Source organism: Lynx canadensis, chromosome F1 (genome assembly GCF_007474595.2).
Source record: "Lynx canadensis isolate LIC74 chromosome F1, mLynCan4.pri.v2, whole genome shotgun sequence".
In the NCBI taxonomy this organism is placed as follows: domain Eukaryota; kingdom Metazoa; phylum Chordata; class Mammalia; order Carnivora; family Felidae; genus Lynx; species Lynx canadensis.
Genome location: NC_044319.2, coordinates 42,152,027 through 42,160,891, shown reverse-complemented (window position 1 = coordinate 42,160,891; position 8,865 = coordinate 42,152,027). Strand labels below are relative to the sequence as shown.

Genomic DNA, 8,865 nt, shown 5'->3' with positions numbered 1-8,865 from the left:
ATAGTAGCATCAACAAATATGAGATACTTAGAGATAAATTTAATAAAAGATATGTAAGACACTTACATGGAAAACTATAACATATTGATCAGAGCACTTAAAGATCCTAAATGAATGGAGAGATATGCCATGTTCATGGATATGAAGACTCAATATTGTTAAAATGTTAAGTTTCCTAAAATTGATTTACAGATTCAGTGTAATCCCAATCATAATAACTGCTATAGACTGAAAGATTGTGTCCCCCCTCCTACCCCCAAGTTCATATGCTGAAACCCTATTCCCAGTGTGATAATATTAGGAAATGGGGCCTTTGGAGGGTGATTAGGTCATGGAGACAGAGCCCTCACAAATAGGATTAGTACCCTTATAAAAAAAAAAAAAAAAGGGTCCCCAGAGAGATTTCCTTACACCTTCTTCCCTGTGAGGACACAATGAGAAGACAGTCAGCTATGAACCAGGAAGCAGGCTCTTACCAGACACCGAATCTGCCAGTCCCTTGATCTTGGACTTCCCGGCATCCAGAAGTGTGAGAAGTACATTTCCGTTGTTTAAGTCAATGGTAAGCCTAGAATTCTGTGACAGCAGCCCCAACAGAATAAGACAACTTTTTGTAATATTTGCAGAAATTGACAAGCTTTCTCCAAAATTTATGTCAAGGGGCACCTGGGTGGCTGAGTCAGTTAAGCATCCAACTCTTGATTTCAGCTCCGGTCATGATCTCATGGTTCATGAGATCGAGCCCTGCACGGGGCTCTGCGCTAACAGCACAGAGCCCACTTGGGATTCCGTCTCTCTCCCTCTCTCTCTGCCCCACCCCTCCTCTCTCTGTCTCTCTCTCTCAAAATAAATTAATATTTTTTAATTAAAAAATAAAATTTCTGTAGAAATTCAAAGGCCCTAGAATAGCCAAAGCAATCTTGAAAAAGAGGAGCAAGGTAGGCGTTATTTTATTTATCTTTATTTCTTCAAGGCCTATAAATATATGTATATATTGATATTTATATTTATTTATATTTACATTTATTTCTTCAAGGCCTACTATAAAGCTGTAGTAGTCAAGTCAGTATGGCATCGGTATAAGGACGGACATATACACGCGTGACACAAAATAGTCCAGAAATAGGCCTACACGTGTTTTGTCAATTGATTGTTGACAAGCGTGCCACAGTAACTTAAAGAAGAAAGGATATCTTTTGAACAAATGATGCTGGAAGAACTGTGGAGTCTTATGGAAAAAAATATACCTTGACCCCAACCTCACAACACATGCCAAATAAACTAGAAATGGATCATAGACCTAAACGGAACAGCTAAGATGATAAAATTCTAAAAGAAAACACAGGAGAAAATCTTTGTGACCTTGGGATAAGAAAGATGTCTAAGGACACCAGGAAAGAAACCATAAAATTGACTCCACTGAAATTAGAAACTTCTGCTCTTCAAAGGACGCTTTTGGAAAACAAAAAAAAGGAAGTCACCAGTCATAACCTGTGTATTTACAAACATGCATCTTACAAAAGACTTGTATTCAGAATATATAAAGATATAGTAAGAATATATAATTTTTAAAAAATATTTTATTTTTAAGTAATCTCCACACCCAGTGTGGGGCTTGAACCCACAACCCTGAGATCAAGAGTCGCACGCTCTAGATTAAACCAGCCAGGTGCTCCCAGAATATATAATTAAAGTATAATGTATATATTCTTACAATTCGATAATAAGAAGACAAACAACTGAATTCAATTATTTATTTATTTATTTATTTTTCAACGTTTTTATTTATTTTTGGGACAGAGAGAGACAGAGCATGAACGGGGGAGGGGCAGAGAGAGAGGGAGACACAGAATCCGAAACAGGCTCCAGGCTCCGAGCCATCAGCCCAGAGCCCGACGCGGGGCTCGAACTCACGGACCGCGAGATCGTGACCTGGCTGAAGTCAGACGCTTAACCGACTGTGCTACCCAGGCGCCCCTGAATTCAATTTTTTAAATGGACAAAGGTTGTGAACAATCCCTTCACCAAGAAAACATATCAATGGCCAACAGGCACATTCAAGAGCATTAGTTATCAACAAAATGCAAATTAAATACACAGTGAGATGTTACTACGCTCCTATTGGAATGGCTAAAAGGAAAAAAGATGGACAATACAAGTGTGAGCAAGGGTGCAGAGGAACCAGAACTCCCCTGTAATGTTGGTGGGTGTGTAAAAGGCTACACCCACTTTGGAAATTTCTTATAAAGTTAACATACACCTACATATAACCTAATAATTCCCTACTAAATAGAACAGCCAAGAGAAATGAAAATATATATCCACATGGGGTGCCTGGATGGCTCAGTCAGTTAAGCGTCCAACTCTTTATCTCCCAGATCGTGGGTTCGAGCCCCACCTCCAGCTCTGCACTGACAGTGAGGAGCCTGCTTGGGATTCTCTCTCTCTGCCCCTCCCCTGCATGTGCTCTCTCTCTCTCTCAAAATAAATAAATAAAGCTAAAGAAAAGAAAATTTATATCCACAAAGACTTTTACTCTAATGTCGTCAGAAGTTGTATTCATAACAGTCCCAAACTGGATATAACCCAAATGTCTATTAATATGTGAATGGGTCAACAAAGTGTGCTAAAGCTGAGTAGACTACTACTCAGCAATGACAGGAAACAAACTACTTCTACACGGAACAACTGGGTGAAGCCTGATACAAAAGGGTCCAAACTCTATGGTTCTGTTTCTATGAAAATCTTGAACTTGCAAAACTATTCTATAGTGACAGAAACCACAGCAGTAGCTGGAGGGAGGTTGGCTGCAAAGAGGCACAGGGGAGCTTGCTGGGGGTGGTGAAACTGTTCTTTACCTTGATTGTGGTGGTGATTACATAGGTTTAAATATTTGTCAAACCTTATTGAACTGTACCCTTAGGAATGTTGTATTTCATTTTAAGTAAGTTATATCCCAATGAAGTTAATTTAAAAAGATGGGGCACTGGGGTGGCTCAGTCGGTTAAGTGTCTGACTCTTGATTTCGGCTCAGGTCATGATCTCGCAGTTCGTGAGTTCGAGCCCCCGTGTCGGGCCCTGCAATGACAGTGTGGGGGCTGCTTGGGGTTCTCGGTCCCCCTCTCTCTGTCCCTACCCCTCCCTCGCTCACACTCTCTCATTCTCTCTCTCTCTCTCTCTCAAAATAAATAAATAAACTTGAAAGAAAGAGAGAAAGAAAGAAAGAAGAAAGAAAGAAAGAAAGAAACCAAAAGGCAACATTGCTGTGTTCCACGTTAGAAGCCAGTCTCCGTCTCCATCTTCCCACCCCTCCAACGTATTTCCAACATACCCCAAAGCCATCCTACAGCAGAGGCTCCGCGCTCTGAAAAGCTGCTCTCCCAGCGTGTCCTTCCCACCTGCCACCCCCAGCCAAGACCTTTCTTCATCAGCCTCCACAATCCAGAGCCTTCCGTACCTGCTACCAGCTGGCTGCGAGGATGAGCTGTCGACGCTCCCTCAGGTAAGGGCTTTGGGCCAAAGCCCAGCAGCCTGCGCAGACTGCGTTCAGTGGATGCAGAGTTGGCTCTCAACTAAACACATCAGCCTCACCGGCTCTTGCTGGGTCTTGGCAAGGCCAAGAGACTACACCAGAGCTTCTGGCAACTTTGCCTTCCGACCTCAACACTTCTCCTCCCGTGGACCCCCAGGGGCAGGCTCTCCGGGCTGCCCATGAAGTTTCACAGACCTGACCTAGGCTTCTTGGTCTTGTCCCCACCGCGAGTTTTGATAACTCCCCTTCCTCTCCCTAAGACATCATTCCTAAACAGAGCTGTTTAAAAGAAAGAAATCCAAATTGGCCGTGACTGTGGCATAGGCCCCACTGAGGACCCATTAGACTCCCTTGAGAAAGAACACCCTGGGCTGGTCAGCGTTCCTCTCCACCAGACAAACGTCTGCAAAGCCGGATGGCCTTGTTGGTCACATTATTGATGGGCCCTATTCTGTGCCACCACTCAGCCCCTCCCTGGGGATACATACAAGAACACTTTGGGGACACAGGGAACAATCCTAGCCAAACAGAGAGAGAAAGGGGTGCCGGGAGGGCTGAGAAGCTTGGTTAGGGCTCCAGCCTGCATGTGTTTCCAGGGTCTTCTTTGTACCCCTGATCCGGGGAGAGGCTGAGGTATGGAATCCAAATGGTCATCGGGGACCACAGGCCTGCTGGCCAGGGACTGGGAGGTTTGGGAGCCATGGGGAGCTATGGCTCTTTGGCCCCCGACCCCTTGCCCTCCTACTTTTGGACGGCAGAGAGGATGTAATTACCCTGGTCATGGGAATGGCTGGACCCGGCCGTCTTGGACACAATGGCTTGGCCAGAGCACGTGGGCGAGCCCAGGAGACTGGCTCGGGTCTGCAGCTTCCTGGGAGGAAGTGAGGCATTGTTTCGGGCGTTGTGTGGGCCCGCTGGAACTCCACACAATGCAGGGAACGGGGGGGTGAAGGGGGGTGTGCCAGGTCCAGCCCACCGACAATCGGGAACTTGTTTATTGCCTTAATGACCCCATGGTGGATCCACCTGGAAACAGACCTGCTAATGAGCGGAGACAGAGCTGGCACAACCCCAAGGGAAGCCTGTCGGGCCAGCTCCCCTGGAGGTGCTAAGGGTGTGTGGTCTGAGACTGGGAGAGCTGGGAAGTACGGCCTGGGATCCGTCTGGGAAAACCACAGCGAGATCTTATGCCTCTCCATCCGCATCTGCCTGCTCTGCGGGGTCAGGAGACAACAGAGCGGGGGAAGGGGCCACGAGGTTGAGAACGAAAGGCAGGATGGAGCTTCCCATTCCAGCCTCTGCTCCAAACTGCTGGTGACCTTGACCAAGCTGTCAAAGCTTTCTGGGCCTCAGTGTCCCCATCTTTCAGGAAGGGATACCAAAATCATTCCTGCCATCTCCCCACTTTCCCAGGGTGTTGAGAGGATAAGGTAAGATCAGACACAGCAACTGCTTTGAACTTCTTGGAAGAAAAACCCTTTCAGACATCAAGGCTTTACACTGTTTGCTTCTTTCCCCTGTGGCTGGAACCTGGGAGCTTGGGGAGATGTACTGTCTGGGATTTGGTTTTCCTAGACTGTTTGTCAGACACCTGCCAGGGACTGAGACGGAACTAAAATCTGCCCCCGCATCAAGGACATCTGGGAGCCAAAGGTGGGCAGCATAGCAAGGGGCAATGGTATGCTGGGGCCAGCTCATGCCCATTCACGAAGGCCAGGTGCTGAATGTTCAGGAATGTCAAATCCATTGGTAACTTGCAATCGGCCACTGTAGCAGTTTTTACACCATAAAAATTAGTAGTCTCTACACATCAGGACCTTTTTTTCTTGAGAGCTAGTTTTCCAGCAGAGTCTGCAGACGGCTCACTCAGAATTGCGGCGCCCCCGCTAAAACCCCCACCCAGGTCTCGCCAAGCGGGTGTGGCTTCTTTGCTCTCCGGACACAGACCCCCAGGGACTGGAGACCTGCGTAGTTAAGAAAATGGCCCCGGTGCAAGTGCAGGCAGCAGCGGGGCAGGGGTGACCAGTGAGATGGAGGTCACTGGACTCCAGGGCTACAGCTAGGACAGTCGTCTCTTCCGTACCAGACTGAGATCGCAAACCAAAGCTCCGTTTGGGTGCTGAGGCCCGCTGCCAGTCTGGGTGTTTCTTTGCTCTAGTTCCAACACAGCAGGGGTGGGGATGGAGGGCTGTGGTTAGGGGACCACATGAGTTGAACGTATCAGGCATTTATGAGGATACTCATAGGAGCATAACTCAGAGATCTCATCAATTACTTGAGGAGTTGCTTGTTTCTTTGCTTGTGTTTTGGGGGGCTTATTTTTAATCCAAGAAGTTTCTTCCCAGGCTGAAGAGGGGTGATGACCATAGATCCTGCTGACGGCCTCTGACACGGCAGGCCATGGGGGCTGAGGGGACAGCTCGGAACCTGCAAGCCAGGATACCCGGGCTCTCGTTCTAGCTCTGCCATTTGGTCTAGGGCAAATCACTCGGGTCTCTGTGGGCCCTCATTTCCTCGTCTGTACTCTGTCGTCATCAGTAGGCCCTCTGGGAGGGACCCCAGCTGCACGTTCTCTGACGCTGAGTTCATCTTTGCTGACCTTTGGTTTCTCTTCTCAATGTCTCCACTCTAACCAGGTGGCACATTAGCTCGGGGGGAATAGTCTTGTGCCACAGGATGTGCCATAGGATGTCTTTCAGTTCAGGCATTTGCTCCAGAGTCTGGGAGGTCCTGGGTCTAAATCTTGGCTCTGGCCTCTCGCTAGCTGTGTGACCTTAGGGCAGATTCTTCTCTGATCCTATCACCTCATCTGAGAGATAAGAGTCATCCCAGAGGCTTCCACTGGGATTTATTGAGGGAATCCAATAGGGTAATTCACGTAAACTCTGGCCACACACCCTGGCACACAGTGGGCGTGGAATAATGGTAGCCGTGCTCACGCTGAGTGGGTACTACTCTCTAGAGCAAGACACTGGCAAGCCCAGGAGGGGCCTGCCGCTTAAAAGAGGTAGGAGACCTTGAATCCCCTGTCGGGGTATCGATGCATCACCCTGAAGTCTTACCAGGGGATTTCAACCCAGCAAGTGAAAGTCACAACCTCCCAGAGGAGACCCCCACATTGTCATAAGGAAATGCATAATTGATCTGAGGTGGAGAGGCAGGGCACTCTTTGACTTGTCCCCAGCCCTCTTGTTTATGACACAGCTCATCTCTGCCCTTCCTCATCGCTCCGGACAAATGAGGTCATGCGGATGAGCAAAATGAAATCAGTAAAAGTGTTTTAGAGTATGCTACAAGATGTATTATTATCACAAATAGTGATATAATTAATCTCCATGGCCCAGGACAGCCCTGGGAGATTTACTGGTGGGTAAAAGAATTTTCTTTTTCCCTTTCTTTTCCAGGGAGGATTTTTTGTTTTCCAGCAGGAGCCTCCGTGCCTTGGGGACAGAGTGGAGCGGAATGTCCAGTGTAGTTCACAGTCCTGCCTTCCACCCTCCCACTCGTCCCTCCACTGGGAAATCTAAATATATTTCTAGGGAACCTCATTCCTCCCGCCCTGGTTTCCTTTCCAGGGCATGCCTGGGAAAGCTCTCAGAACTTGGGAGTAAAGGCTGCTGTAGGGACGTGCCTGAGTGCTTCTCCTCTCTGACCCTGGGCTTTGGTCCCCAGGAGGGCTGATCACAGTCCGGAGGCCCAGGGGCTGAGATGGCCCAGAGAGACAAAAGGTGTGGCAGTGACAAGGAGGGTGAGAAATGCAGTAAGGTCAGTGGTGGGGTGGGGTTGGGGGCCCCCACAGAGAGACGGGGAGTAAACAGCCCAGCCACTGTCCCCAGGTCCACCTGGCTGAGGCTGAAGGCAGGGCTCCGGGGCTCTGAGGCGGGTCAGCTTCGGCTCCGGCCAGCCTGGGGTGGGGCAGCAGTGACAAGACTCCTCGACAACAGGATAAATAATCTTCAGCTGCAACAATAAAGATCAATTATGACCTAATCGCCCAGCCCAGTTCCAAAGGCCCGGGGGGTGGGTCTCTTTCGGCCTGTCCCTCCAGGTTTAATTACCTGAAGAGTCTTTGGACTTTGGGAGACCCAAAAGCCAAAGAAGATCTGCAATAATTAAGCCAGGGAATGGCCTTCACCAAAGACGTGTCTGTGGGCATGGGGCAGCGGGCAGAGGGCATGGTAGGTCCCCCCTGGGTGCAGGTGTGTGGGGCGGGCGTGGGGTGGGGACGGAGAACAGAAGCAGAGGAAGGGAGGCAGTGAGGCAGAGAGCTCCGAGGTCAGGGAGGAAACCCGAGTGAGCCTGAGGCATTCTCCGCCCCGTGAGGCAGGAACACGGGGAAGCCGCCCTCTGAGGACCCCTCTCACCCGGGAGTCCCCTCCAGTGTTCATGGCACATTTGCAAATGCTGGAATGGTTGGCAGTATCCTTGAAGGGACTCAAACGGCTCAGAACAACACTAACCAAGCCAGCGTGGTTGTCGCACTCACCGCTGCAGTACACAAAGACGCGGGGTCCAAGAAAGCACCTGCCCTTGTCTCCCACTCGCCCTGACTTGTCAGCCTTGGGGTACAGCTGTCTCTCTCTGACACCAGCCTGGCAAAGCTCTACCTGGCATTACGGCTGTACCCTGCTTGGTACCAGCTGACACAACGTGCCCAGCTCGACGTGCCACATGATACACATCACCGATGGGATCTGCATCTCTCTTCCACCGTGTTGGCCCCTGGATTCTTGACCAGCCCCTTCGGCATCACAGCTCCTGAGAGGACAATGGAAGCCACCATTTTACAGATGGGGCATGTGAGTGTTCGTTTTCTATCCAGAGGTGGCTCTTTGGACTCCCGTGTGCTTTCTAAATGAATTTTCACATTGTTTTTTTTGCTAGTTGGGTGTACCTTTTTGGGGGAGGGGGGGCGTATACCTTTTGTTTCGTTTTTAAACTAGGCTTCATGCCAGGCGTGGAGCCCAGGGTGAGGCTTGAACTCACAACCCTGAGATCAAGACCTGAGCCGAGAGCCAAGAGTCGGAAGCTCGAGCGACTGAGCCACCAGGTACCCCGGGTATGCCTTTATAATGACGGTTTTACATTGTGTCCCCGCATCCTATCACCGCCATGACGGAGGCTCACCCTGGTTAAGTTGTGTGCCCAAGCAGCCCGCTGGGGAGAGAAGACAGAAGACAAGCTGCCTGTGAGCATGAGACCCATCCCCCACTCTCGCACGGAGGTGCTGCTGTGTTTTAAAATCACCTTGGTGGATTTATATATTAGTGTTCTTTTCTATTTTAAAAGCGCTTTCCCATTGTGCTTTGGCTCCACTGGTGGCAATGCTGTTC

General features: G+C 49.3%; 1 long non-coding RNA gene across 1 annotated transcript; it reads left to right on the top strand.

Moving 5' to 3' along the window:
- Window positions 1-268: 268 nt before the first annotated feature.
- Window positions 269-5,572, top strand: LOC115505372. Its single transcript, XR_003966002.1, has 3 exons — window positions 269-328; window positions 526-527; window positions 5,559-5,572. It is a non-coding gene; the product is annotated as an uncharacterized LOC115505372 (long non-coding RNA).
- The last annotated feature ends 3,293 nt before the right edge of the window (window positions 5,573-8,865 follow it).